Source organism: Puma concolor, chromosome A3, assembly GCF_028749965.1.
Source record: "Puma concolor isolate L17-30 chromosome A3, mPumCon1.1.hap2, whole genome shotgun sequence".
NCBI classification, from domain to species: Eukaryota; Metazoa; Chordata; class Mammalia; order Carnivora; family Felidae; genus Puma; species Puma concolor.
The window spans coordinates 68,077,728-68,084,408 of NC_141669.1; the positions used below are offsets into that span (position 1 = coordinate 68,077,728).

At 36.8% G+C, this 6,681-nt stretch overlaps 1 non-coding gene across 1 annotated transcript; it reads right to left on the reverse strand.

The window, feature by feature from the left end:
- Positions 1-1,335: 1,335 nt before the first annotated feature.
- LOC112869733 (U6 spliceosomal RNA) lies at positions 1,336-1,442 on the reverse strand. The gene has a single exon (XR_003224392.1). It is a non-coding gene; the product is annotated as a U6 spliceosomal RNA (small nuclear RNA).
- Between the last annotated feature and the right edge of the window lie 5,239 nt (positions 1,443-6,681).

The following is a 6,681-nucleotide window of genomic DNA, read 5'->3' on the forward strand; positions in this document are numbered from 1 at the left end:
CTTTGGCTTTATAGGCTGCCTCTTAAAAATACCTTCTCATTATCCCCAACTCCTTCCACAGAAACACATAAGCTCTTGCTGCTATAAAAAAAGAAAAGCAAAAGCAAACAAACAATAGCACCCTAAAAAAATGGTTTTTACAGAAGAACTTAATCTGGAAATTTGGTTTCTGTTAGGGCTACAATTAAGATTCTAGACATGAGGGGTACAGGGTGGCTCACTTGGTTAAGTGTCCAACCCTTGGGTTTGGCTCAGGTCATGATCTCTCAGTTTTGTGAGTTTAAGCCCCGTGTTGGGCTCTGCACTGGTAGCATGAAGCCTGCTTGGGATCCTCTCTCTCTCTCTTTCTCTGCCCATCCCCTACTTGTGCTATCTCTGTCTCTTTCAAAATAAATAAATAAACTTAAAAAAAAAAGATTCTAGCCATGAAAACTGTGCTAGGTCATACATTTTTTTCAATTCATTTGCTTAGGATTGTGAAACCAATTACTGGGAACTCTGGGGACCATTTTGGGGGTATCTCTTTCTGATGCAAAGTTGACTAAAGAATGAGGAAATTGTATGAAATTGGCATTCTCAATCTACAGAATCAACAAGTTGACAGAGCAATTTGAAGAAAATTTTTATAATAGTTATTATTACAAGTAAGTAAAATGTAACATGTTTTTTCTATTTCTCCCAAAATTCACTCCTTCAGAATTGTTCAGTATGGTTATCCATCTTTGATTTTGGTGGGCATGTAACAGTACTGGGCTCTGCCTTCTTGGCTGAAATACTGTAGATGACCTTGATATAATTTATCAACAAAAAGCATTCTCTCCAGAAACCTTAATAAGTTAGCAATGAGTTTCTGTGGTGGGTTTTTTTTTTTCTTCCTTTTTGACATTTTGACTTACATTATTTCCTTCACAGGAGCCATGTTTGAGGAAAACAGTGATTCTCACTAATGGCTACATGCAGCCTGTCCTTACAGCATGAATCCAGATAACCAACAAAATATCCTAATACCAATAAATATTTTTTTTTGCATGACACACTAGTAATTAACTTTGCAAATTTGCTTTTTTGAAAAAAAAAATCTTTGTTGCACAATAGATCACTAGTTGCCAGACTATGATTTCACACACTAGGAAAATTACCAAAATTTGGGGGGAATTGACATAAAGTCATCAGATATTTTCTCTTGCCAAATACAGACACTACAAGGGGAGAAAATCCCCTAGAATCTATTGTCAGAATTATTTCATGAAAGAATGTTTTTGTGTTAATAAGTAAGTTAATCAATATTATTTGCTGATTTAGTTTCCTTGTTTTTCTGCTTATATCCTACTTTTTCTGTCCAAGTTCCATACCAAGCTTTTGTGTGTCATACTTGTGCACAGGCCATGCAAACCTTCTCTGGATCATTCCAATTTCAGTAGATGTGCTGCTGAAGTGAACACTGTATCGATCTTTTAAAGGACATCTTTCAGGGGCGCCTGGGTGGCTCAGTGGGTTGAGCATCCAAATCTTGGTTTCGGCTCAGGTCATGATCTCACAGCTTCATGGGTTAGAACCCCCATGTCGGGCTCTGTGCTGGCAGCTTGGGGCCTGCTTGGGATTCTCTTTCTCTCTCTGTGTCTCTGTCCCTCCCTCCTCCCTTTGCCCCTCCCCCACTCACACTTACTTCTCTCTCAAAGTAAATAAACTTAAAAAAAAAGACATCTTTAAAAACAAAATAAAATAAATCACATCTTTCAGTAGTAATTTCATTGAAGATGAGCAATTAAAACCATGGCATCTGAAGCAGAATGCCTGTGCTTGAATCCCAGTTTGGTCGGATACTAGCTGTGTGACCTTGGGCATGTTACTTAGCCTCCCTGTATCTTAGTTACATCATCTCTAATATAGCAATATTAATAGTATCTACCTCAGAGGGCTGTTGCAAAGATTATGAGTTAAAATATATAAAGTGCTTAGAACAGTGCCTTGTAAAGTTGTGTTATATAAGTACTTGCTATTATTGCCAAACTGTGTATGTCTTACCATGTCCATATTTTGTCCTCATTCTTGAATTATAGTTCATTTAAGCATGGGATTCTATGTTGAGCAGTATTGCCTTCCACCATTTTCAAGATATTACTCCATTTTCTTCTTGCGTCTCTCATTGTGGATGAGAAGTTTGTCTTTTCTTATGGGTAACAATCACTTTTCTCTCTGATTTGCTTTTAAAGTTTTTCTCTGTACATTTGTGGTTTTATTATTCTATGTCCATGTGTGGATTTAATTTCATTTTTTCTAGCTCAAAATTCATTTTGCCTCTTCAAATTGAAGATTCACATCTTTCTTTAATTGTAGAAAATTCTCAACCATTGATTGCATTAGTTATGAATAGATTCTGCCATAAGTGACCTTAAAAAACAACTCTAAATCAAAGTGGTTCATACGAGTTGGAAATTTATTTCTTTTTCACACATATTAGGCTATCCAGGTGGTATTTGATGGTGTCAGGAGCTCAGGGACTCTTCTCTTTTATTCTACCATTCATTCTCAGTAAGTAGATTCTCTAATCAAACTTAAACAATACCATTAGTGTTTTAGCTACTAAGAAGGAAAAGCTGGAGAGAAAAATCTTACCACCTCCCTTTAAGGACATTTCTGGAAGTTGTACATGCTGTTTTGGCTACATCCCAGAACAGAGTCATATGGCTAATCTAGGTATAGGGGAAACTGGGAAATATTGTCTTTATACTGGACAGCCAAGTTCTCAGCTAAAAGTTGGTGATTCAATGAAAAAGGCAGAGAGGCAGATTGGTTACTGAGAACAGGTAGTCTCTATCATAGCCATTTTTATTGCAGATTTCTCTCATATTCCCTCTATTGTGTCCTTCTGGAACACTTAGTAATGTTCTATTCTCTGTGCCTCTTTCTTTTTAATATTTCTTTTTATCTTTTTGTGTTTCATTCTGTGAGATTTCTTCAACTGTCTTCCAACTTTGTTTTAAGCTATGTTTAGTCTACTGAGCTTTTTGTTTTTTATCTACTGAGTTAAGTTTTAAAAAATGATATATACTTTTTATCTTTAGAATTTTTATAGCTTTTTTCCCCTGAAATATGCCTCTTATTTTTTGTGCTGTTCTGGTTTTTCTGTATAGTTTTTATTTTTTATGTCCCGAATCATTTAAGCTTAGTAATTTTATAGTCTCTTTGCTCTCTTGTCTGTAATCCTTGGGGGATGAATTCTGCTGACTCCCTCCCCTGGAAGATGGGTACATTTTTTCCATCTTATCTTAGGTATTGCTTTCCATCCTGTACCCAGGATTGTAAAGTGTGACAATGGGGCAGTATTATGTTTGCCTGTTGTCTATACTTGGGTCCTTCACGTTTCTCTGATTCTTCTGGTTCTTTGGTTCTCAGGTTTTCTGTTGCAACCTTGGTTTGGGTTTTCTGCGCTATTACTCATGAATACATGCTTGGCTCCCATTTTTTGCACGACTTAGTTTAGAGGTATGTTGTCTGGGTGATAATCAGTTTGTTTTACCCCCTACCTTGCAGTCTAATCAGAAAGAGAGATTCTAGAGTCTTTTTCACAGCAGCAAAACTCTTCTGGAATCCTGGCTCTATGCTCAACTCCAGTTCTACTGCATGTGGGGCCTTAACCCCCATTGCAACTCCTAAGGTCAAATTTGATTCCACCTCTCTAGTTGCCTTACTTCTTGATCACCACTTTTTAGCATTCTCTTTATTTCTGGAACTTGAGGATTTCTATGTTTTGTTTTAGTGCTTAGTTATGTACTTCAAAGCTTTTTGTAATACCTTATCAAGGCTTTGTCTATGCAGGAATAATGAAGTCTTCCCGCATCAACTTAGTCCATCCTAGTGATAAGAAGTCTAATAAAGAGCATTTTAAATCCCAAAAAGCAATAAAGTGATGATCTCTTAATAAAAATTTTGAAATATTTGCTTTGATACTGCTTAAACTGTCCTTGTTTTTCCATTTGTAATGGGCCAGCACTGCTCTGTGCATTGACATTTGGGGATGAATGGACAGAGCACTGGGAGGCTTAGGTTCTGGCCCTGGCTTTGCTGCTTGTTAACTGCAAACTGGGGGAAACTCCTTCAGTTCTCTGAACCTATTATTAGCTGTAAGATTGATATACATGTTATCATTTGCCCTGTTTCCATCTGATTATTATAAAGATCCAGTGAGATAATAGATTGGAAAATGCTTTAAACCTTAAAATACATATAATTAATAGCAATGTTAAGGACTGAAAGCCTTTGGCACATTTGCTAAGATATTTAAAAAATAGTAAATTTTATGAAGAACCATGTTTGTTTGTTTTTTTCCTTTGGTAAACAGAAAAAACAACCCTCTATCCTGGTAAAAGCTTTAATTCCATGAAAATACCTAATAAAAGAACTATTTGAAAGCTTTCAAATATTCTTGTGAAATTTAAGAGCACTATTTGTAGCAACAGGCACTTATAACTTTAATAGACTATGGAATTCATTGTGGAGAGACACACCCCAGCGGTTAAAAAAAAAAAAAAAAAAGAGAGAACTGAACCTGGGAATCATCAGTGCATTTTGTTGTTATATGTTTTCTCAAACAATGGATACTAAAAGTTCAATTATTATTTTGTAAAGAACCATAAGCTTTTTGAAATGCAGAAACATGTCCCTATACTTGAAAACATTGAGAACTAATCTAGCCTATGATAGTAGTCCACTAACTGGGCTATTTGACCCCAGACCCTCGATCTCGCACTAAAACACATTCCCTAAGACAGAAGTACTATATAGGTCCTCAGTGATGTCTGCCAGTCAATTGTGAGGTCTATTGCAGAGAATTTATAATTTCTTACTGATTAAAGTTCTAAGTTTGCAAATGATTTACTTAATATCAGAGACTGATTCAAGATGGCAGACTGATCATACACATCTACCACTTACTGCTCACTAAATCTCATAAAATATATGTAAATAGATACTGATAATAAAATACAGTCTAATATCATTGGAAACCAGGGAAACCTATTATCAGAAGAAATATGTTTGTGTTAAATTCTGAAAGAAATTACCAGAGAACAAATGCTTGGAGGAATAAAACTAAATGAAAGAAAAACCCAACACATGTGGAGATGACTGAGTTCGAGGTAGGTTAGACAGAACTACACACTTAGAGCCATTGGATATTAAGAAGTGGAAGGAGCTCAGGAGCATTTATCAATTTGAAAAATTAGGAACTGCATGTGGAGCAGCAAATCAGTAACCCTTACCTGTTCTGCATGCGCAAAGCGCTAGGCTGCTGTGGATGAATTGAATCATACGCTGGGGCTGGAAAAGCAGACCAGTGCTCAAGTAGCTACTGACCTCCAGGAGGATCAAAGATACTATCACACAAATCATCCTCAGATCCTGTCTGACTGCAATATCCCAACCCTGTCTTAAAGTCAGACTGCAGTAGACAAAAAGAGTTGACACTGATAGAGATCTGGGAGTCACATAATCAAAGAAGAATATACAAGCAAAAATCACCAAACATTTGAGAAACAAAACCAAACAAACTACAATACAAAGAAGGTGAGGCTTCATGCTTAACAAAAATTAACAGAATTAAGAGAACAGAAAAAGACGTTAAGCTTAATTACAATATTTTAAGAGTATCATATTCATAATATAGGAAGAGTCTTATGTATTCAGGAGGCATTTCTAGATCTTGGAAATGAAAAAATAAAATACTTATTAAAAAGTGTTTTTCAGTAGATGGCCTGATATAACAATTGACATGGCTGAAAATCAATTTATTTCGTATACGGTTAGTGTCAAGGGATGCTTGCATTCTTAGTGGTAAAGTACCATGAAAAGGATAATGAGAGGGGTGCCTGGGTAGCTCAGTCAGTTAGGCATCCGATTTTGGCTCAGGTCATGATCTCGCAGTTTGTGAGTTCGAGCCTAGCTTCGGGCTCTATGCTGACAGCTCAGAGCCAGGAACCTGCTTTGGATTCCGTGTCTCCCCCCTTCTTTCTGCCCCTCCCCTGCTCACATTCTGTCTCTCTCTGTTTCTCAATAATAAATAAAGGTTAAAGAGTTAAAAAAAAAAAAAGAAGGATAATGAGAGAAAAGATAAAAGGGATAGAAGATAAATCCAAGTGTTCCAATCATTCGGCTAGTAGCTGTTCTAGAAGGAGAGAAGAGAGAAAATGGAGGGGATGGAAATAACAGAAAAGGCTACAGAGTAAAATTTTCCAGATTGAAAGAAAGACAAGTATCTTCAAATTGAAAGTGTTTTACCCCAATGTTTATAGCAGCACTCTCAACAATAGCCAAATTATGGAAAGAGCCTAAATGTCCATCAACTGACGAATGGATAAAGAAATTGTGGTTTATATACACAATGGAGTACTACAGGGCAATGAGAAAGAACGAAATATGGCCCTTTGTAGCAACGTGGATGGAACTGGAGAGAGTGATGCTAAGTGAAATAAGCCATACAGAGAAAGACAGATACCATATGTTTTCACTCTTATGTGGATCCTGAGAAACTTAACAGAAACCCATGGGGAAGGGGAAGGAAAAAAAAAAGAGGTTAGAGTGGGAGAGAGCCAAAGCATAAGAGACTCTTAAAAACTGAGAACAAACTGAGGGTTGATGGGGGGTGGGAGGGAGGGGAGGGTAGGTGATGGGCATTGAAGAGGG